This window comes from Orcinus orca, chromosome 7, assembly GCF_937001465.1.
Source record: "Orcinus orca chromosome 7, mOrcOrc1.1, whole genome shotgun sequence".
Classification (NCBI taxonomy): domain Eukaryota; kingdom Metazoa; phylum Chordata; class Mammalia; order Artiodactyla; family Delphinidae; genus Orcinus; species Orcinus orca.
The window spans coordinates 24938729-24962812 of record NC_064565.1 but is presented as its reverse complement, the minus strand read 5'-3'; the positions used below and the strand labels follow the sequence as shown (position 1 = coordinate 24962812).

General features: G+C 43.2%; 2 long non-coding RNA genes across 5 annotated transcripts in view; one reads left to right on the top strand and one right to left on the bottom strand.

Annotated features, from left to right (window-relative positions):
- The window catches only part of LOC125965019 (uncharacterized), a 183344-nt gene extending 168528 nt beyond the window's left edge, over positions 1-14816 (bottom strand). The window contains exons 1-2 of the long non-coding RNA XR_007478453.1: positions 14771-14816; positions 5223-5294 (exon numbers count right to left, since the gene is read on the bottom strand). This is a non-coding gene — a long non-coding RNA (uncharacterized LOC125965019). The remainder of the gene's footprint in view (positions 1-5222; positions 5295-14770) is intronic.
- LOC125965018 (uncharacterized) overlaps positions 1-22904 on the top strand; it is a 171873-nt gene extending 148969 nt beyond the window's left edge. For 2 of the 4 annotated variants that reach the window (XR_007478450.1, XR_007478449.1), the window contains exon 3: positions 22811-22904. This is a non-coding gene — a long non-coding RNA (uncharacterized LOC125965018). Of the gene's footprint in view, positions 1-5120; positions 5274-22810 lie in introns of all 4 variants that reach the window. The other 2 variants (XR_007478451.1, XR_007478452.1) reach the window with 2 other exon arrangements.
- The last annotated feature ends 1180 nt before the right edge of the window (positions 22905-24084 follow it).

Sequence of the window (24084 nt, the reverse complement as noted above, 5' to 3'; positions counted from 1 at the left end):
CTCTTGGCAGCCTTACTTCAGTATATTTTTGGACGATAGCTGTCATTTATAACTCTGCAGGTTTGTGAATTACAGTACCCTTGAGCTCCTTTCTTCAACTCACTTTCTTGTGAGCTGGCCGCAACACCGCAGGTTGCTTCAGGTCCTAATCCGATTCTGGCACGGAATGCTGAGCCTTTGGTTAATTCCTCTTCCTGTAGGGAAATTGGAGTTAAATTGGCCCGTCCAGACACCTCCAGCTAGTCTCTCATTGGTTCTCCCTATTCCTGTTTATCTTCCACAGAAATTGCAAACTTGGCCATACAGGAGGTTAAATGCACTGACTCTCCAAGTCAGGAGAGTGTTAATAAAGTGTCTGGAATGTTGCACCCGAGTACCAGGGGACGAAAACTGAGACATATTTGCACACATTTCCCGATCACACGGTTGATCATTCTCTGGGTTCCACATGCATGTTTTAGCTGAAGGAAGAATACCTTAAACCTGGAGAGTTCAGACCCATGAAATGGGTACCATGCAATATGACTTCAAAGGGTCTTCATTTGCTCACCGAAGCTCTACAATCCTGTCACTGCTGTGTTTATGCCCCTGTACATACGCTTGAGTCTCTTTCAGAGACATAGCAATCCCTAGGTTTTAAGATACTTACTAGTCAGGTACATTCTTAGGCGTTTAATATGGGGTGTTGAGACCATTTCATTGAGCAAGGAGTAGCTCTTGTCTATTCCATATTTGGCTTAAGGAACTTTATCTGTGTTCATTTCAATCTCTGGTTTTATGCAGCACCCCATCTCACCTTTCCCCTTAAGCAAGCATAAGTTGGTTTTCTAAATTTGAGACGCTGTTCTGTTTTGTAATTCAGTTCCTGTGTAGCCAAGTTTACATTCCGTGTATTAGTGACATCTTATGATGTTTCTTTTTCTGTGTGACTTATTTCAGTTAGAATCATCATACCTGAATCCACTCATTATGCTGCTACGTGCCCGATGACATAGATTTCATTGCTGAGTGATATTGCATTGTACGTAAATACCACAACTTCTTTATCCATTTTTCACTTTCTGCGATATTGAACTTCTACCGTAAATGAGGTTCTTGTAAACAGAGCCGTCCCAAACTTTGGGGTGGCTGTGTCTTTTTGATTTTAATTCCCCTAAGCTATAGGACCATAAGTCGAAATGCCCTAGGCTCTGTTGCTTTGTTTTTTAGATGTTTCAGGAAACACCATACACTTCTCCCGAGTCGCTGTTGGCAATTTACATCCCACCCATCAGCATAACAAGGCTCCCAGTTCTCCATGGCCTGTCCTACCTTTCTGGATTTTACACTTTTTTCAGATGGCCCTTTTGACCGGGGGGAAGTGAGACTTCATTGTAGTGCAGATTTCCTTTGCAAGCTTGCTTGGTTGGCCAAAAAGGGCGTATGCGTTTTTTCCTGAATATATTCAGGAAAAAACGCATACGCCCTTTTTCGGCCAAGTGCATCATTGTGGACCTTCTGCCTCTTTTCCTATGCTTTAAATGCAATTCCAGTCTACCTCCTGAAATCGGTTTCCTGCAATTCTGCCCCACTTTAAAGTCCTCTTGGCAGCCTTACTTCAGTATATTTTTGGACGATAGCTGTCATTTATAACTCTGCAGGTTTGTGAATTACAGTGCCCCTGAGCTCCTTTCTTCAACTCACTTTCCTGTGAGCTGACCCCAACACCACAGCATTGCTTCAGGCCCTAATCTGGTTGCGGCACGGCACGCCGAGCCTTTGGTTAATTCCTCTTCTTGGTGGGAAATGAGAGTTAAATTCGCCCGTCCAGACACCTCCAGCTAGTCTCTCATTGGTTCTCCCTATTCCTGTTCATATTCCGCAGAAATTGCAAACTGGGCCAAACAGGAGTTTAAAGGCACTGACTCTCCAAGTCGGGAGAGTGTTAGTAAAGCGTCTGGAATGTTGCACCCTAGTACCAGGTGACGAAAACTGAGACATATTTGAACACGTCTCCCGATCACACGGTTTATCATACTCTGGGTTCCACATGCATGTTTTAGCTGAAGGAAGAATACCTTAAACCTTGAGAGTTGAGACCCGTGGAATGGGTACCATGCAATGTGGCTCCAAAGCGTCTTCATTTGCTCACCGAACCTCTCCAATCCTATCACTGCTGCGTTTATGCCCCTGTACACTCGCTTGATTCTCTTTCGGAGACATAGCAATCCATAGGTTTTATGATACTTACTAGTCAGGTACATTCTTAGGCATTTAATATGAGGTGTTGAGTCCATTTCGTTGAGCAAGGAGTAGCTCTTGTCTATTCCATATTTGGCTTAAGGAACTTTATCTGTGCTCATTTCAATCTCTGGTTTTATGCAGCACCCCAACTCACCTTTCTCCTTAAGCAAGCATAAGTTGGTTTTCTAAATTTGAGACCCTGTTCTGTTTTGGAATTCAGTTCCTGTGTAGCCAAGTTTACATTCCGTGTATTAGTGATATCTTATGATGTTTCTTTTTCTGTGTGAATTATTTCAGTTAGAATCATCATACCTGAATCCACTCATTATGCTGCTACGTTCCTGATGACATAGATTTCATTGCTGAGTGATATTGCATTGTACGTAAGTACCACAACTTCTTTATCCATTTTTCACTTTCTGAAATATTTAACTTGTACCGTAAACGATGTTCTTGTAAACAGAGCCGTCCCAAACTTTGGGGTGGCTGTGTCTTTCAGATTTCAATTTCCCTAAGCTATAGGACCATAAGTGGAAGTGCCCTAGGCTCTGTTGCTTTGTTTTTTAGATATTTTAGGAAACACCATACACTTCTCCCAAGTGGCTGTTGGCAATTTACATCCCGCCCATCAGCATAACAAGCCTCCCAGTTCTCCATGGCCTGTCCTCCCTTTCTGGATTTTACAGTTATTTCAGATGGACCTTTTGACTGGTGGGAAGTGAGACTTCATTGTAGTGCAGATTTCCTTTGCAAGCTGGCTTGGTTGGCCAAAAGGGGCGTATGCGTTTTTTCCTGAATATATTCAGGAAAAAACGCATACGCCCTTTTTGGCCAAGTGCATCATTGTGGACGTTCTGCCTCTTTTCCTATGCTTTAAATGCAATTCCAGTCTACCTCCTGAAATCGGGTTCCTGCAATTCTGCCCCGCTTTCAAGTCCTCTTGGCAGCCTTACTTCAGTATATTTTTGGACGATAGCTGTCATTTATAACTCTGTAGGTTTGTGAATTACAGTGCCCCTGAGCTCCTTTCTTCAACTCGCTTTCCTGTGAGCTGGCCGCAACACCGCACGATTGCTTCAGGCCCTTATCTGGTTCCGGCTCGGCGCGCTGAGCCTTTGGTTAATTCCTCTTCCTGGTGGGAAATGAGAGTTAAATTTGCCCGTCCAGACACCTCCAGCTAGTCTCTCATTGGTTCTCCCTATTCCTGTTCATCTTCCGCAGAAATTGCAAACTGGGCCAAACAGGAGGTTAAAGGCACTGACTCTCCAAGTCGGGAGAGGGTTAGTAAAGCGTCCGGAATGTTGCACCCGAGTACCAGGGGACGAAAACTGAGACATATTTGAACATGTCTCCCGACCACATGGTTGATCATACTCTGGTTTCCACATGCATGTTTTAGCTGAAGGAAGAATACCTTAAACCTGGAGAGTTGAGACCCGTGGAATGGGTACCATGCAATATGACTTCAAAGGGTCTTCATTTGCTCACCGAACCTCTCCAATGTTATCACTGCTGCGTTTATGCCCCTGTAAACACACTTGATTCTCTTTCAGACATAGCCATCCATAGCTTTTAAGATACTTACTAGTCAGGTACGTTCTCAGGCGTTTAATATGGGGTGTTGAGTCCATTTTGTGGAGCAAGGAGTAGCTCATGTCTATTCCATATTTGGCTTAGGGAACTTTATCTGTGCTCATTTCAATCTCTGGTTTTATGCAGCACCCCAACTCACCTTTCCCCTTAAGCAAGCATAAGTTGGTTTTCTAAATTTGAGACCCTGTTGTGTTCTGTAATTCAGTTCCTGTGTAGCCAAGTTTACATTCCGTGTATTAGTGATATCTTATGATGTTTCTTTTTCTGTGTGACTTATTTCAGTTAGAATCATCATACCTGAATCCACTCATTATGCTGCTACGTTTCTGATGACATAGATTTCATTGCTGAGTGATGTTGCATTGTACGTAAGTACCACAACTTCTTTATCCATTTTTCACTTTCTGCGATATTGAACTTGTACCGTAAACGAGGTTCTTGTAAACAGAGCCGTCCCAAACTTTGGGGTGGCTGTGTCTTTTTGATTTTAATTTCCCTAAGCTATAGGACCATAAGTGGAAGTGCCCTAGGCTCTGTTGCTTTGGTTTTTAGATGTTTCAGGAAACACCATACACTTCTCCCCAGTGGCTGTTGGCAATTTACATCCCTCTCATCAGCATAACAAGGCTCCCAGTTCTCCATGGCCTGTCCTGCCTTTCTGGATTTTACACTTTTTTCAGATGGCCCTTTTGACCGTGGGGGAAGTGAGAATTCATTGTAGTGCAGATTTCCTTTGCAAGCTTGCCTGGTTGGCCAAAAAGGGCGTATGCGTTTTTTCCTGAATATATTCAGGAAAAAACGCATACGCCCTTTTTGGCCAAGTGCATCATTGTGGACGTTCTGCCTCTTTTCCTATGCTTTAAATGCAATTCCAGTCTACCTCCTGAAATCGGTTTCCTGCAATTCTGCCCCTCTTTCAAGTCCTCTTGGCAGCCTTACTTCAGTATATTTTTGGACGATAGCTGTCATTTATAACTCTGCAGGATTGTGAATTTCAGAGCCTCTGAGCTCCTTTCTTCAACTCGCTTTCTTGTGAGCTGGCCCCAACACCGCAGGATTGCTTCAGGCCCTAATCTGGTTCTGGCACGGCACGCTGAGGCTTTGGTTAATTCCTCTTCCTGGTGGGAAATGAGAGTTAAATTGCCCATCCAGACACCTCCAGCTAGTCTCTCATTGGTTCTCCCTATTCCTGTTCATCTTCCACAGGAATTGCAAACTGGGCCAAACAGGAGGTTAAAGGCACTGACTCTCCAAGTCGGGAGAGTGTTAGTAAAGCGTCTGGAATGTTGCACCCGAATACCAAGGGCCGAGAACTGAGACATATTTGAACACGTCTCCCGATCACATGGTTGATCATACTCTGGGTTCTACATGCATGATTTAGCTGAAGGAAGAATACCTTAAACCTGGGTAGTTGAGACCCGTGGAATGGGTACCATGCAATATGAATTCAAAGGGTCTTCATTTGCTAACCAAACCTCACCAATCCTATCACTGCTGCGTTTATGCCACTGGACACACGCTTGATTCTCTTTCAGAGACATAGCAATCCATAGGTTTTATGATACTTACTAGTCAGGTACATTCTTATGCGTTTAATATTGGGTGTTGAGTCCATTTCGTTGAGCAAGTAGTAGCTCTTGTCTATTCCATATTTGGCTTATGGAACGGTATCTGTGCTCATTTCAATCTCTGGTTTTATGCAGCACCCCAACTCACCTTTCCCCTTAAGCCAGCATAAGTTGGTGTTCTAAATTTGGGACCCTGTTCTGTTTTGTAATTCAGTTCCTGTGTAGCCAAGTTTACAGTCCGTGTATTAGTGATATCTTATGATGTTTCTTTTTCTCTGTGACTTATTACAGTTAGAATCATCATACCTGAATCCACTCATTATGCTGCTATGGGCCTGATGACATAGATTTCATTGCTGAATGATATTGCATTGTACGTAACTACCACACTTTCTTTATCCATTTTTCGCTTTATGAAATATTGATCTTGTACCGTAAACCAGGTTCTTGTAAATAGAGCCGTCCCAAACATTGGAGTGGCTGAGTCTTTTTGATTTTAATTTCCCTAAGCTATAGGACCATAAGTGGAAGTGCCCTAGGCTCTGTTGCTTTGTTTTTTAGATGTTTCAGGAAACACCATACACTTCTCCCCAGTGGCTGTTGGCAATTTACATCACGCACATCAGCATATGAAGGCTCCCAGTTCTCCATGGCCTGTCCTGCCTTTCTGGATTTTACACTTTTTTCAGATGGCCCTTTTGAGCAGGGGGAAATGAGACTTCATTGTAGTGCAGATTTCCTTTGCAAGCTTGCTTGGTTGACCAAAAAGGGCATATGCGTTTTTTCCTGAATATATTCAGGAAAAAAGGCATATGCACTTTTTGGCCAAATGCATCATTGTGGACGTTGTGCCTCTTTTCCTATGCTTTAAATGCAATTCCAGTCTACCTCCTGAAATCGGTTTCCTGTAATTCTGACCCACTTTCAAGTCCTGTTGGCAGCCTTACTTCAGTATATTTTTGGACGATAGCTGTCATTTATAACTCTGCAGGTTTGTGAATTACAGTGCCCCTGAGCTCCTTTCTTCAACTCGCTTTCTTGTGAGCTAGCCGCAACCCCGCAGGATTGCTTCAGGCCCTAATCTGGTTTCGGCACGGCATGCTGAGCCTTTGGTTCATTCCTCTTCCTGGTGGGAAATGAGAGTTAAATTTGCCCGTCAAGACACCTCCAGCTAGTCTCTCATTGGTTCTCCCTATTCCTGTGCATCTTCCGCAGAAATTGCAAACTGGGCCAACCAGGAGGTTAAAGGCACTGACTCTCCAAGTCGAGAGAGGGTTAGTAAAGCGTCTGGAATGTGGCACCCGAGTACCAGGGGACGAAAACTGAGACATATTTGAACACGTCTCCTAATCACACGTTTGATCATACTCTGAGTTCCACATGCATGTTTTAGCTGAAGAAAGCATACCTTAAACCTGGAGAGTTGAGACCCGTGGAATGGGTACCATGCAATATGACTTCAAAGGGTCTTCATTTGCTCACCGAACCTCTCCAATCCTACCACTGCTGCGTTTATTCCCCTGTGCACATGCTTGATTCTCTTTCGGAGACATAGCAATCTCTAGGTTTTAAGATACTTACTAGTCAGGTACATTCTCAGGCGTTTAATATGAGGTGTTGAGTCCATTTCGTTGAGCAAGGAGTAGCTCTTGTCTATTCCATATTTGGCTTAAGGAACTTTATCTGTGCTCATTTCAATCTCTGGTTTTATGCAGCACCCCAACTCACCTTTCTCCTTAAGCAAGCATAAGTTGGTTTTCTAAATTTGAGACCCTGTTCTGTTTTGGAATTCAGTTCCTGTGTAGCCAAGTTTACATTCCGTGTATTAGTGATATCTTATGATGTTTCTTTTTCTGTGTGAATTATTTCAGTTAGAATCATCATACCTGAATCCACTCATTATGCTGCTACGTTCCTGATAACATAGATTTCATTGCTGAGTGATATTGCATTGTACGTAAGTACCACAACTTCTTTATCCATTTTTCACTTTCTGAAATATTTAACTTGTACCGTAAACGATGTTCTTGTAAACAGAGCCGTCCCAAACTTTGGGGTGGCTGTGTCTTTCAGATTTCAATTTCCCTAAGCTATAGGACCATAAGTGGAAGTGCCCTAGGCTCTGTTGCTTTGTTTTTTAGATATTTTAGGAAACACCATACACTTCTCCCAAGTGGCTGTTGGCAATTTACATCCCGCCCATCAGCATAACAAGCCTCCCAGTTCTCCATGGCCTGTCCTCCCTTTCTGGATTTTACAGTTATTTCAGATGGACCTTTTGACTGGTGGGAAGTGAGACTTCATTGTAGTGCAGATTTCCTTTGCAAGCTGGCTTGGTTGGCCAAAAGGGGCGTATGCGTTTTTTCCTGAATATATTCAGGAAAAAACGCATACGCCCTTTTTGGCCAAGTGCATCATTGTGGACGTTCTGCCTCTTTTCCTATGCTTTAAATGCAATTCCAGTCTACCTCCTGAAATCGGGTTCCTGCAATTCTGCCCCGCTTTCAAGTCCTCTTGGCAGCCTTACTTCAGTATATTTTTGGACGATAGCTGTCATTTATAACTCTGTAGGTTTGTGAATTACAGTGCCCCTGAGCTCCTTTCTTCAACTCGCTTTCCTGTGAGCTGGCCGCAACACCGCACGATTGCTTCAGGCCCTTATCTGGTTCCGGCTCGGCGCGCTGAGCCTTTGGTTAATTCCTCTTCCTGGTGGGAAATGAGAGTTAAATTTGCCCGTCCAGACACCTCCAGCTAGTCTCTCATTGGTTCTCCCTATTCCTGTTCATCTTCCGCAGAAATTGCAAACTGGGCCAAACAGGAGGTTAAAGGCACTGACTCTCCAAGTCGGGAGAGGGTTAGTAAAGCGTCCGGAATGTTGCACCCGAGTACCAGGGGACGACAACTGAGACATATTTGAACATGTCTCCCGACCACATGGTTGATCATACTCTGGTTTCCACATGCATGTTTTAGCTGAAGGAAGAATACCTTAAACCTGGAGAGTTGAGACCCGTGGAATGGGTACCATGCAATATGACTTCAAAGGGTCTTCATTTGCTCACCGAACCTCTCCAGTGTTATCACTGCTGCGTTTATGCCCCTGTAAACACGCTTGATTCTCTTTCAGACATAGCCATCCATAGCTTTTAAGATACTTACTAGTCAGGTACGTTCTCAGGCGTTTAATATGGGGTGTTGAGTCCATTTTGTGGAGCAAGGAGTAGCTCATGTCTATTCCATATTTGGCTTAGGGAACTTTATCTGTGCTCATTTCAATCTCTGGTTTTATGCAGCACCCCAACTCACCTTTCCCCTTAAGCAAGCATAAGTTGGTTTTCTAAATTTGAGACCCTGTTCTGTTTTGTAATTCAGTTCCTGTGTAGCCAAGTTTACATTCCTTGTATTAGTGATATCTTATGATGTTTCTTTTTCTGTGTGACTTATTTCAGTTAGAACCATCATACCTGAATCCACTCATTATGCTGCTATGGGCTTGATGACATAGATTTCATTGCTGAGTGATATTGCATTGTACGTAAGTACCACAACTTCTTTATCCATTTTTCACTTTCTGCAATATTGAACTTGTACCGTAAACGAGGTTCTTGTAAACAGAGCTGTCCCAAACTTTGGGGTGGCTGTGTCTTATTGATTTTAATTTCCCTAAGCTATAGGACCATAAGTGGAAGTGCCCTAGGCTCTGTTGCTTTGTTTTTTAGATGTTTCAGGAAACACCATACACTTCTCCATAGTGGCTGTTGGCAATTTACATCCCGCCCATCAGCATAACAAGGCTCCCAGTTCTCCATGGCCTGTCCTGCCTTTCTGGATTTTACACTTTTTCAGATGGCCCCTTTGACCGGGGGGAAGTGAGACTTCATTGTAGTGCAGATTTCCTTTTCAAGCTTGCTTGGTTGGCCAAAAAGCGCGTATGCGATTTTTTCTGAATATATTCAGGAAAAAACGCATACGCCCTTTTTGGCCAAGTGCATCATTGTGGACGTTCTGCCTCTTTTCCTATGCTTGCAATGCAATTCCAGTCTACCTCCTGAAATCGGTTTCTTGCAATTCTGCCCCGCTTTCAAGTCCTCTTGGCAGCCTTACTTCAGTATATTTTTGGACGATAGCTGTCATTTATAACTCTGCAGGTTTGTGAATTACAGTGTCCCTGAGCTCCTTTCTTCAACTCGCTTTCTTGTGAGCTGGCCGCAACACCGCAGGATTGCTTCCGGCTCTAATCTGGTTTCGGCACGGCATGCTGAGCCTTTGGTTAATTCCTCTTCCTGGTGGGAAATGAGAGTTAAATTTGCACGTCCAGACACCTGCAGCTAGTCTCTCATTGGTTCTCCCTATTCCTGTTCATCTTCTGCAGAAATTGCAAACTGGGCCAAACAGGAGGTTAAAGGCACTGACTCTCCAAGTCGGGAGAGGGTTAGTAAAGCGTCTGGAATGTTGCACCCGAGTACCAGGGGACGACAACTGAGACATATTTGAACACGTCTCCCGATCACACGGTTGATCATACTCTGGGTTCCACATGCATGTTTTAGCTGAAGGAAGAATACCTTAAACCTGGAGAGTTGAGACCCGTGGAATGGGTACCATGCAATATGACTTCAAAGGGTCTTCATTTGCTCACCGAACCTCTCCAATCCTATCACTGCTGCGTTTATGCCCCTGTACACACGCTTGATTCTCTTTCGGAGAAATAGCCATCCATAGGTTTTAAGATACTTACTAGTCAGGTACATTCTTAGGCGTTTAATATGTGGTGTTGAGTCCATTTCATTGTGCAAGGAGTAGCTCTTGTCTATTCCATATTTGGCTTAAGGAACTTTATCTGTGCTCATTTCAATCTCTCGTTTTATGCAGCACCCCAACTCACCTTTCCCCTTAAGCAAGCATAAGTTGGTTTTCTAAATTTGAGACCCTGTTCTGTTTTGTAATTCAGTTCCTGTGTAGCCAAGTTTACATTCCGTGTGTTAGTGATATCTTATGATGTTTCTTTTTCTGTGTGACTTATTTCAGTTAGAATCATCATACCTGAATCCCCTCATTATGCTGCGATGGGCCTCATGTCATAGATTTCTTTGGTGAGTGATATTGCCTTGTACGTAAGTACCACAACTTCTTTATCCATTTTTCACTTTCTGTGATATTGAACTTGTACTGTAAATGATGTTCTTGTAAACAGAGTCGTCCCAAACTTTGGGGTGGCTGTGTCTTTTTGATTTTAATTTCCCTAAGCTATAGGACCATAAGTGGAAGTGCCCTTGGCTCTGTTGCTTTGTTTTTTAGATGTTTCAGGAAACACCATACACTTCTCCACAGTGGCTGTTGGCAATTTATATCCTGCCCATCAGCATAACAAGGCCTCCAGTTCTCCATGGCCTGTCCTGCCTTTCTGGATTTTACACTTTTTTCAGATGGCCCTTTTGATCGGGGGGAAGTGAGACTTCATTGTAGTGCAGATTTCCTTTGCAAGCTTGCTTGGTTGGCCTAAAAGGGCGTATGCGTTTTTTCCTGAATATATTCAGGAAAAAACGCATACGCCCTTTTTGGCCAAGTGCATTCTTGTCGACGTTCTACCTCTTTTCCTGTGCTTTAAGTGCAATTCCAGTCTACCTCCTCAAATCGGTTTCCTGCAATTCTGCCCCGATTTCAAGTCCTCTTGGCAGCCTTACTTCAGTATATTTTTGGACGATAGCTGTCATTTATAACTCTGCAGGTTTGTGAATTACAGTGCCCCTGAGCTCCTTTCTTCAACTTCCTTTCTTGTGAGCTGGCCGAAACACCGCAGGATTGCTTCAGGCCCTAATCTGGTTTTGGCACGTCACGCTGAGCCTTTATTTAATTCCTCTTCCTAGTGGGAAATGAGAGTTAAATTTGCCCGTCCAGACACCTCCAGCTAGTCTCTCATTGGTTCTCCCTATTCCTGTGCATCTTCCGCAGAAATTGCAAACTGGGCCAAATAGGAGGTTAAAGGCACTGACTCTCCAAGTCGGGAGAGGGTTAATAAAGCGTCTGCAATGTTGCACCCCAGTACCAGGGGATGACAACTGAGACATATTTGAACACGTCTCCCGATCACACGGTTGATCATACTCTGGGTTCCACATGCATGTTTTAGCTGAAGGAAGAATACCTTAAACCTGGAGAGTTGAGACCCGTGGAATTGGTACCATGCAATATGACTTCAAAGGGTCTTCATATGCTCACCGAACCTCTCCAATCCTATCACTGCTGCGTTTATGCCCCTGTACACACGCTTGATTCTCTTTCGGAGACATAGCCATCCGTAGGTTTTAAGATACTTACTAGTCAGGTACATTCTCAGGCGTTTAATATGGGGTGTTGAGTCCATTTCGTTGAGCAAGGAGTAGCTCTTGTCTATTCCATATTTGGCTTAAGGAACTTTATCTGTGCTCATTGCAATCTCTGGTTTTATGCAGTACCCCAACTCACCTTTCCCCTTAAGCAAGCATAAGTTGGTTTTCTAAATTTGAGACCCTGTTCTGTTTTGTAATTCAGTTCCTGTGTAGCCAAGTTTACATTCCGTGTATTAGTGATATCTTATGATGTTTCTTTTTCTGTGTGACTTATTTCAGTTAGAATCATCATACCTGAATCGACTCATTATGCTGCAACGGGCCTGATGACATAGATTTCATTGCTGCGTGATATTGCATTGTACGTAAGTACCACAACTTCTTTATCCATTTTTCATTTTCTGCGATAATGACCTTGTCCTGTAAACGAGGTTCCTGTAAAGAGAGCCGTCCCAAACTTTGGGTTGGTTGTGTCTTTTTGATTTTAATTTCCCTAAGCTATAGGACCATAAGTGGAAGTGCCCTAGGCTCTGTTGCTTTGTTTTTTAGATGTTTCAGGAAACACCATACACTTCTCCCAAGTGGCTGTTGGCAATTTACATCCCCACCATCAGCATAACAGGGCACCCAGTTCTCCATGGCCTGTCCTGCCTTTCTGGATTTTACACTTTTTTCAGATGGCCCTTTTGACCTGGGGGAAGTGAGACTTCATTGTTGTGCAGATTTCCTTTGCAAGCCTGCTTGGTTGGCCAAAAAGGGAGTACGCGTTTTTTCGTAAATATATGCAGGAAAAAACGCATACGCACTTTTTGGCCAAGTGCATCATTGTGGACGTTCTGCCTCTTTTCCTATGCTTTATATGCAATTCCAGTCTACCTCCTGAAATCGGTTTCCTGCAATTCTGCCGCTCTTTCAAGTCCTCTTGGCAGCCTTACTTCAGTATATTTTTGGACGATAGCTGTCATTTATAACTCTGCAGGTTTGTGAATTACAGTGCCCATGAGCTCCTTTCTTCAACTCGCTTTCTTGTGAGCTGGCCGCAACCCCGCAGGATTGCTTCAGGCCTTAATCTGGTTCCGGCATGGCACGCTGAGCCTTTCATTAATTCCTCTTCCTGGTGGGAAATGAGAGTTAAATTTGCCCGTCCAGACACCTCCAGCTAGTCTCTCATTTGTTCTCCCTTTTCCTGTTCATCTTCCACAGAAATTGCAAACTGGGCCAAACAGGAGTTTAAAGGCACTGACTCTCCAAGTCAGGAGAGTGTTAGTAAAGCGTCTGGAATGTTGCATCCGAGTACCAGGGGACGAAAACTGAGACATATTTGAACACGTCTCCCGATCACACAGTTGATCATACTCTGGGTTCCACATGCATGTTTTAGCTGAAGGAACTATACCTTAAACCTGGAGAGTTGAGACCCGTGGAATGGGTACCATGCAATATGACTTCAAAGGGTCTTCATTTGCTCACCGAACCTCTCCAATCCTATCACTGCTGAGTTTATGCCCCTGTACACATGCTTGATTCTCTTTCGGAGACATAGCAATCCATAGGTTTTAAGATATTTACTAGTCAGGTACATTCTTAGGCGTTTAATATGGGGTGTTGAGTCCATTTCGTTGAGCAAGGAGTAGCTCTTGTCTATTCCATATTTGGCTTAAGGAACTTTATCTGTGCTCATTTCAATCTCTGGTTTTATGCAGCACCCCAACTCACCTTTCCACTTAAGCAAGCATAAGTTGGTTTTCTCAGTTTGAGACCCCGTTCTGTTTTGTAATTCAGTTCCTAAGTAGCCAAGTTTACATTCCGTGTATTAGTGATATCTTATGATGTTTCTTTTTCTGTGTGACTTATTTCAGTTAGAATCATCATACCTGAATCCACTCATTATGCTGCTCTGGGCCTGATGACATAGATTTCATTGCTGAGTGATATTGCATTGTACGTAAGTACCACAAATTCTTTATCCATTTTTCACTTTCTGCGATATTGAACTTGTACCATAAACGAGGTTCTTGTAAACAGAGCCGTCCCAAACTTTGGGGTGGCTGTGTCTTTTTGATTTTAATTTCCCTAAGCTATAGGACCATAATTGAAAGTGCCCTAGGCTCTGTTGCTTTGTTTTTTAGATGTTTCAGGAAACACCATACACTTCTCCCGAGTTGCTGTTGGCAATTTACATCCCGCCCATCAGCATAACAAGGCTCCCAGTTCTCCATGGCCTGTCCTGCCTTTCTGGATTTTACATTTTTTTCAGATGGCCCTTTTGACCAGGGGGGAAGTGAGACTTCATTGTAGTGCAGATTTCCTTTGCAAGCTAGCTTGGTTGGCCAAAAAGGGCATATGCGTTTTTTCCTGAATATATTCAGGAAAAAACGCATATGCCCTGTTTGGCCAGTGCATCATTGTGGACGTTCTGCCTCTTTTCCTATGCTTTAAACACAATTCCAGTCTACCTCCTGAAATCGGTTTCCTGCAATTCTGCTCCGCTTTCAAGTCCTCTTGGCAGCCTTACTTCAGTATATTTTTGTACGATAGCTGTCATTTATAAATCTGCAGGTTTGTGAATTACAGTGCCCCTGAGCTCCTTTCTTCAACTCGCTTTCCTGTGAGCTCTCCGCAACACGGCAGGATAGCTTCAGGCCCTAATGTGGTTCCGGCACGGCACGCTGAGCCTTTGGTAAATTCCTCTTCCTGGTGGGAAATGAGAGTTAAATTTGCCCGTCCAGACACCTCCAGCTAGTCTCTCATTGGTTAACCCTATTCCTGTTCATCTTCCTCAGAAATAGCAAACTGGGCCAAACACGAGGTTAAAGGCACTGACTCTCCAAGTTGGGAGAGTGTTAGTAAAGCGTATGGAATGTTGCACCCGAGTACCAGGGTACGAAAACTGAGACATAGTTGAACACGTCTCCCTATCACACGGTTGATCATAATCAGTGTTCCACTTGCATGTTTTAGCTGAAGGAAGAATACCTTAAACCTGGAGAGTTGAGGCCCGTGAATGGGTACCATGCAATATGACCACAAAGGGTCTTCATTTGCTCGCCGAACATCTCCAATCCTATCATTGCTGCGTTTATGCCCCTGTACACATGCTTGATTTTCTTTCGGAGACATAGCAATCCATACGTTTTAAGATACTTACGAGTAAGGTACATTCTCAGGCGTTTAATATGGGGTGTTGAGTCCATTTCACTGAGCAAGGAGTAACCCTTGTCTATTCCATATTTGGCTTAAGGAACTTTATCTGTGCTCATTTCAATCTCTGGTTTTATGCAGCACCCCAAATCACCTTTCCCATTAAGCAAGCAAAAGTTGGTTTTCTAAATTTGAGACCCTGTTCTGTTTTGTAATTCAGTTCCTGTATAGCCAAGTTTACATTCTGTGTATTAGTGATATCTTATGATGTTTCTTTTTCTGTGTGAGTTATTTCAGTTAGAATCATCATACCTGAATCCACTCATTATGCTGCTACGGGCCTGATGACATAGATTAAATTGCTGAGTGATATTGCATTGTACGTAAGTACCACAACTTCTTTATCCATTTTTTACTTTCTGCGATATTGAACTTGTACCATAAACGAGGTTCTTGTAAACAGAGCCGTCCCCAACTTTGGGGTGCCTGTGTCTTTTTGATTTTAATTTCCCTAAGCTATAGGACCATAAGTGGAAGTGCACTAGGCTCTGCTGCTTTGGTTTTTAGATGTTTCAGGAAACACCATACACTTCTCCCGAGTCGCTGTTGGCAATTTACATCCCGCCCATCAGCATAACAAGGCTCCCATTTCTCCATGGGCTGTCCTGCCTTTCTGGATTTTACACTTTTTTCAGATGGTCGTTTGGACCGCGGGGAAGTGACACTTCATGTAGTGCAGATATATTTTGCAAGCTTGCTTGGTTGGCCAAAAAGGGCGTATGCGTATTTCCTGACTATATTCAGGAAAAAACGCATACGCCCTTTTTGGCCAAGTGCATCATTGTCAACGTTCTGCCTCTTTTCCTGTGCTTTAAATGCAATTCCAGTCTACCTCCTGAAATCGGTTTCCTGCAATTCTGCCCCGCTTTCAAGTCCTCTTGGCAGCCTTACTTCAGTATATTTTTGGACGATAGCTGTCATTCATAACTCTGCAGGTTTGTGAATTACAGTGCCCCTGAGCTCCTTTCTTCAACTCGCTTTCTTGAGAGCTGGCCGCAACACCGCAGGATTCCTTCAGGCCCTAATCTGGCTCCGACACGGCATGCTGAGCCTTTGGTTAATTCCTCTTCCTGGTGGGAAGTGAGAGTTAAATTTGCCCGTCCAGACACCTCCAGCTAGTCTCTCATTGGTTCTCCCTATTCCTGTTCATCTTCCGCAAAAATTGCAAACTGGGCCAAACAGGAGGTTAAAGGCACTGACTCTCCAAGTCGGAAGAGTGTTAGTAAAGCTTCTGGAATGTTGCACCCGAGTACCAGGGGACGAAAACTGAGACATATTTGAACACGTCTCCCCATCACACGGTTGATCATACTCTGGGTTCCACATGCATGTTTTAGCTGAAGGAAGAATACCTTAAACCTGGAGAGTTGAGACCCGTGGAATGGGTACCATGCAATATGACTTCAAAAGGTCTTCATTTGCTCACCGAACCTCTCCAATCCTATCACTGCTGCGTTTATGCCCCTGTACACACGCTTGATTCTCTTTCGGAGACATAGCAATCCATAGGTTTTAAGATACTTACTAGTCAGGTACATTCTTAGGCATTTAATATGGGGTGTTTAATCCATTTGGTTGAGCAAGGAGTAGCTCTTGTCTATTCCATATTTGGCTTAAGGAAATTTATCTGTGCTCATTTCAATCTCTGGTTTTATGCAGCACCCAAACTCACATTTCCCCTTAAGCAAGCATAAGTTGGTTTTCTAAATTTGAGACCCTGTTCTGTTTTGTAATTCAGTTCCTGTGTAGCCAAGTTTACATTCCGTGTATTAGTGATATCTTATGATGTTTCTTTTTCTGTGTGACTTTTTTCAGTTAGAATCATCATACCTGAATCCACTCATTATGCTGCTACGGGCCTGATGACATAGATTTCATTGCTGAGTGATATTGCATTGTACGTAAGTACCACAACTTCTTTATCCATTTTTCACTTTCTGCGATATTGAACTTGTACCGTAAACTAGGTTCTTGTAAACAGAGCCGTCCCAACATTTGGGGTGACTGTGCTTTTTGATTTTAATTTCCCTAAGCTATAGGACCATAAGTGGAAGTGCCCTAGGCTCTGTTGCTTTGTTTTTTAGATGTTTCAGGAAACACCATACACTTCTCCAGAGTGGCTGTTGGCAATTTACATCCTGCCCATCAGCATAACAAGGCTACCAGTTCTCCGTGGCCTGTCCTGCCTTTCTGGATTTTACACTTTTTTCAGATGGCCCTTTTACTGGGGGGAAGTGAGACTTCATTGTATTGCAGATTTCCTTTGCAAGTTTGCTTGGTTGGCCAAAAAGGGCGTATGCGTTTTTCCCTGAATATATTCAGGAAAAAACGCATACGCCCTTTTTGGCCAAGTGCATCATTGTGGACGTTCTGCCTCTTTTCCTATGCTTTAAATGCAATTCCAGTCTACCTCCTGAGATCGGTTTCTTGCAATTCTGCCCCGCATTCGAGACCTCTTGGCAGCCTTACTTCAGTATATTTTTGGACGATAGCTGTCATTTATAACTCTGCATGTTTGTGAATTACAGTGCCCCTGAGCTCCTTTCTTCAACTCGCTTTCTTGTGAGCTGGCCGCAACACCGCAGGATTGCTTCAGGCCCTAATCTGGTTCCGGCACGGGACACTGAGGCTTTGGTTAATTCCTCTTCCTGGTGGGAAATGAGAGTTAAATTTGCCCGTCCAGAAACCTCCAGCTAGTCTCTCATTGGTTCTCCCTATTCCTGATCATCTTCCGCAGAAATTGCAAACTGGGGCAAACAGGAGGTTAAAGGCACTGACTCTCCAAGTCAGGAGAGTGTTAGTAAAACGACTGGAATGCTACACCCGAGTACCAGGGACCGAGAAATGACATATTTGAACACGTCTCCCAATCACATGGTTGATCATACTCTGGTTTCCACATGCATGTTTTAGCTGAAGGAAGAATACCTTAAACCTGGAGAGTTGAGACGCATGGAATGGGTACCATGCAATATGACTTCAAGTGGTCTTCATTTGCTCACCGAACTTCACCAATGTTATCACTGCTGCGTTTATGCCCCTGTACACACGCTTGATTCTCTTTCAGAGACATAGCAATCCATAGGTTTTAAGATACTTACTAGTCAGGTACATTCTCAGGCGTTTAATATGGGGTGTTGAGTTCATATCGTTCAGCAAGGAGTAGCTCTTGTCTATTCAATATTTGGCTTAAGGCACTTTATCTGTGCTCATTTCAATCTCTGGTTTTATGCAGCGCACCAACTCACCTTTCTCCTTAAGCAAGCATAAGTTGGTTTTCTAAATTTGAGACCCTGTTCTGTTTTGGAATTCAGTTCCTGTGTAGCCAAGTTTACATTCCGTGTATTAGTGATATCTTATGATGTTCCTTTTTCTGTGTAACTTATTTCAGTTAGAATCATTGTACCTGAATCCATTCATTATGCTGCTACGGGCCTGATGACATAGATTTCATTGCTGAGTGATATTGCATTGTACGTATGTTCCACAACTTCTTTATCCATTTTTCACTTTCTGCTATATTGAACTTGTACCGTAAACGAGGTTCTTGTAAACAGAGCAGTCCCAAACTTTGGGGTGGCTGTGTCTTTTTGATTTTAATTTCCCTAAGCTATAGGACTATAAGTGGAAGTGCCCTAGGCTCTGTTGCTTTGATTTTTAGATGTTTCAGGAAACACATACACTTCTCCCGAGTGGCTGTGGGCAATTTACATCCCACCCATCAGCATAACAAGGCTCCCAGTTCTCCATGGCCTGTCCTGCCTTTCTGGATTTTACACTTTTTCAGATGACCCTTTTGACCGGGGGGAAGTGAGACTTCATTGTAGTGCAGATTTCCTTTGCAAGCTTGCTTGGTTGGCCAAAAATGGCATGTGCGTTTTTTCCTAAATATATTCAGGAAAAAACGCATACGCACTTTTTGGCCAAGTGCATCATTGTCGACCTTCTGCCTTTTTCCTATGCTTTAAATGCAATTCCAGTCTACCTCCTGAAATCGGTTTCCTGCAATTCTGCCTTGCTTTCAATGCCTCTTCATAGTCTTACCTCAATATAGTTTTTGAAAATAGTTGGCGTTTATAACTCTGCAGGTTTTTGAATTGCAGTGGCACTTAACTCCATTTTTCAGCTCTTATTTTTGTGATCTTGCCTCATAACCACAGGATTTCTTTAGGCCCTATTCTTCTTCTGGGGCACCTTGCTGTGCCTTTGGTTAATTCTTCTTACTGATGTGAAATTAGAGTGACATGTGCCCATTGAAACCGCTATTGCTAGTTTCTCACTGGTTCCCCCTATTCCCATTCATCCTCCGCACTAACTGCAGACTGTGCGATACCAGAACTTAAAGGCATTGACTCTCCATGTGGGGATGTTGTTAGTAAAGTGGCTGGAATGTCGATCCGGAGACCCAGGAGAGGAAAAATGAGGTGCGTTTTAGAAACGTTTCCCGATCATATGGTATACCAGTCGCTGGGTTTCCCAAGCATGGTTTAGCTGTAGGAAGATTCCCTTCAACCTGGAGTGTTGGGACCCTTGGAATGAGTCGCATGAAGTATTGCATTAAACTTTTGGCAGTTGCTCACCAAAGCTCACCAATCCTCTCAGCCCCAAGTGTCCAGCCTTATGTCTTATCCAGCTGTGGGTTTGTATGTGGTCAATCCAGGTTGCATCACAGCCCCTGAGCGAATTTTGTAAGAATTTTTCTCTCTTTCATTGTTTCTGCGTTTTGTTTTTAAAATTTATTTCTATAATGGGGTTTAGCTCATTTTCACTGCTGTGTTTGTGCCGCTCTGCACACACTTGATTCCCTTATGGAGATATATCAATACATGGGTTTTAAGATTCTTATTACTCAGATATATTTCTCTGCGGTGTATAGGGTGTGTTGAGGCCAGTTCATTGAGCAAGGTGTAGATCTTGTCTAATACCTATTTGGTTTATTGAACGGTATCTGTGCTAATTTCAAACTCTGGTTTTATGCATCACCCCACCTCTCCTTTCCCCTTAAGCTGACATAAGTGTGTTTTCTAAATGTGAGACACTGTTATGTTCTGTAATTCATTTCTTGTGCAGCCATATTTACCCTCCCTCTATAAGTGATATCTTATGATATGTTTCTTTTTCTGTTTGACTTATTTCAAGTAGTATTATCGGACCTAAATCCACTCTTTATCCTTCTACTAGCCTTATTACATTGATTTCATGGTGAAGAGATATTCCATTGTACATAAGTACCACATCTTCTTTATCCATTGTTCTCTTTCCTGGGATATTTAAGGTGTACTGAAGTTGAGGTTCTTGTAAACAGAGTAGCCCTAAACTGTGGTGTGCTTGTGTCTTGTTGATTTTTAGACTTCCCTAGATATACTCCCATGATTGGAAGTGTCCTATGCTCTGTAGCTCTGTTTTTTAGATGATTTAGGAACCACCATACACTTCTCCAGAGTGGCTCTCGGCAGTTCACACACTGCCCATCAGCGTATAAAGGCTCCCTGTTCTCCATGGCCTGTCCTGCATTTCTGGTTTTTACAATATTTTAGGATGGCCCTTTTGACCGGTGGGAAATGAGACTTCTTTGTTGTGCACATTTGCATTGCTTGCTTGCTTCGTTGCCCATAAAGTGTGTCTGCGTTTTTTCCTGGATATAATCAGGAAAAAACGCATACGCCCTTTTGGGCCAACTGCATCATTGTCGAAATTCTGCCGCTTTTCATGTGCGTTAAAGACGAGTCCAATCTATCTCTTGAAATCTGTTTCTTGCAATTCTATCTTGCATTCAGATCCTCTTCTTTGCCTTACCTCAACATATTTTTGGACGTTAGTTTTCATTTATAACTCTGCAGGTTTGTGAATTACAGTGCCCCTGAGCTCCTTTCTTCAACTCGCTTTCTTGTGAGCTGGTCCCAACACCGCAGGATTGCTTCAGGCCCTAATCTGGTTGAAGCACAGCAGGCTGAGCCTTTGGTTAATTCCTCTTCATGCTGGGAAATGAGAGTTAAATTTGCCCGTCCAGACACCTCCAGCTAGTCTCTCATTGGTTCTCCCTATTCCTGTTCATCTTCCGCAGAAATTGCAAACTTGGCCAAACAGGAGGTTAAAGGCACTGACTCTCCAAGTCGGGAGAGTGTTAGTAAAGCGTCTGGAATGTTGCACCTTAGTACCAGGGGACGAAAACTGAGAAATATTTGAACAAGTCTCCCGATCACACGGTTGATCATACTCTGGGTTCCACATGCATGTTTTAGCTGAAGGACGAATACCTTAAACCTGGAGAGTTGAGACCCGTGGAATGGGTACCATGGAATATGACTTCAAAGGGTCATCATTTGCTCACTGAACCTCTCCAATCCTGTCACAGCTGTGTTTATGCCCCTGTACACACGCTTGATTGTCTTTCAGACATAGCCATCCATAGGTTTTAAGATACTTACTAGTGAGGTACATTCTTAGACGTTTAATATGGGATGTTGACTCCATTTCTTTGAGCAAGGAGTAGCTCTTGTCTATTCCATATTTGGCTTAAGGAATTTTATCTGTGCTCATTTCAATCTCTGGTTTTATGCAGCACCCCAACTCACCTTTCCCCTTAAGCAAGCATAAGTTGGTTTTCTAAATTTGAGACCCTGTTCTGTTTTGTAATTCAGTTCCTGTGTAGCAAAGTTTACATTCCGTGTATTAGTGATATCTTATGATGTTTCTGTTTCTGTGTGACTTATTTCAGTTAGAACCATCATACCTGAATCCACTCATTATGCTGCTACGGGCCTGAGTACATAGATTTCATTGCTGAGTGATATTGCATTGTACATAAGTACCACAACTTCTTTATCCATTTTTCGCTTTCTGCGGTATTGAACTTGTACCCTAAATGAGGTTCTTGTATACAGAGCCATCCCAAACTTTGGGGTGGCTGTGTCTTTTTGATTTTAATTTCCCTAAGCTATAGGACCATAAGTGGAAGTGCCCTAGGCTCTGTTGCTTTGTTTTTTAGATGTTTCAGGAAACACCATACACTTCTACAGAGTGGCTGTTGGCAATTTACATCCCGCCCATCAGCATAACCAGACTCCCAGTTCTCCATGGACTGTCCTGCCTTTCTGGATTTTATACTTTTTTCAAAGGGCCCTTTTGACCGGGGGGAAGTGAGACTTCATTGTAGTTCAGATTTCCTTTGCAAGCTTGCTTGGTTGGCCAAAAAGGGCGTATGCGTTTTTTCCTGAATATATTCAGGAAAAAACGCATACGCCCTTTTTGGCCAAGTGCATCATTGTGGACGTTCTGCCTATTTTCCTATGCTTGAAATGCAATTCCAGTCTACCTCCTGAAATCGGTTTCCTGCAATTCTGCCCCGCTTTCAAGTCCTCTTGGCAGCCTTACTTCAGTATACTTTTGGACGATAGCTGTCATTTATAAGTCTACAGGTTTGTGAATTACATTGTCCCTGAGCTCCTTTCTTCAACTCGCTTTCTTGTGAGCTGGCCGCAACACCGCAGGATTCCTTCAGGCCCTAATCTGGCTCCGACACGGCATGCTGAGCCTTTGGTTATTTCCTCTTCCTGGTGGGAAATGAGAGTTAAATTTGCCCGTCCAGACACCTCCAGCTAGTCTCTCATTGGTTCTCCCTATTCCTGTTCATCTTCCGCCAAAATTGCAAACTGGGCCAAACAGGAGGTTAAAGGCACTGACTCTCCAAGTTGGGAGAGTGGTAGTAAAGCTTCTGGAATGTTGCACCTGAGTACCAGGGGACGAAAACTGAGACATATTTGAACACGTCTCCCGATCACACGGTTGATCATACTCTGGTTTCCACATGCATGTTTTAGCTGAAGGAAGAATACCTTAAACCTGGAGAGTTGAGACCCGTGGAATGGGTACCATGCAATATGACTTCAAAAGGTCTTCATTTGCTCACCGAACCTCTCCAATCCTATCACTGCTGCGTTTATGCCCCTGTACACATGCTTGATTCTCTTTCGGAGACATAGCAATCCATAGGTTTTAAGATACTTAGTAGTCAGGTACATTCTTAGGCCTTTAATATGGGGTGTTTAATCCATTTGGTTGAGCAAGGAGTAGCTCTTGTCTATTCCATATTTGGCTTAGGGAAATTTATCTGTGCTCATTTCAATCTCTCGTTTTATGCAGCACCCCAACTCACCTTTCCCCTTAAGCAAGCATAAGTTGGTTTTCTAAATTTGAGACCCTGTTCTGTTTTGTAATTCAGTTCCTGTGTAGCCAAGTTTCATTCCGTGTATTAGTGATATCTTATGATGTTTCTTTTTCTGTGTGACTTATTTCAGTTAGAATCATCATACCTGAATCCACTCCTTATGCTGCTACGGGCCTGATGACATAGATTTCATTGCTGAGTGATATTGCATTGTACATAAGTACCACAACTTCTTTATCCATTTTTCACTTTCTGCGATATTGAACTTGTACCGTAAACAAGGTTCTTGTAAACAGAGCCGTCCCAAATTTTGGGGTGGCTGTGTCTTTTTGATTTTAATTTCCCTAAGCTATAGGACCATAAGTGGAAGTGCCCTAGGCTCTGTTGCTTTGTTTTTTAGGTGTTTCAGGAAACACCATACACTTCTCCAGAGTGGCTGTTGGCAATTTATATCCCGCCCATCAGTATAACAAGGCTCCCAGTTCTCCATGGCCTGTCCTGCCTTTCTGGATTTAACACTTTTTTCAGATGGCCCTTTTGACCGGGGGGAAGTGAGACTTCATTGTAGAGCAGATTTCCTTTGCAAGCTTGCTTGGTTGGCCAAAAAGTGCGTATGCGTTTTTTCCTGAATATATTCAGGAAGAAACGCATACGCCCTTTTTGGCCAAGTGCATCATTGTGGACGTTCTGCCTCTTTTCCTATGCTTTAAATGCAATTCCAGTCTACCTCCTGAAATTGGTTTCCTGCAATTCTGCCCCGCTTTCAAGTCCTCTTGGCAGCCTTACTTCAGTATATTTTTGGACGATAGCTGGCATTTATAACTCTGCAGGTTTGTGAATTACAGTGCCCCTGATCTCCTTTCTTCAGCTCGCTTTCCTGTGAGCTGGCCGCAACACCGCAGGATTGCTTCAGGTCCTAATCTGATTCCAGCACGGCATGCTGTGCCTTTGGTTAATTCCTCTTCCTGGTGGGAAATGAGAGTTAAATTTGCCCATCCAG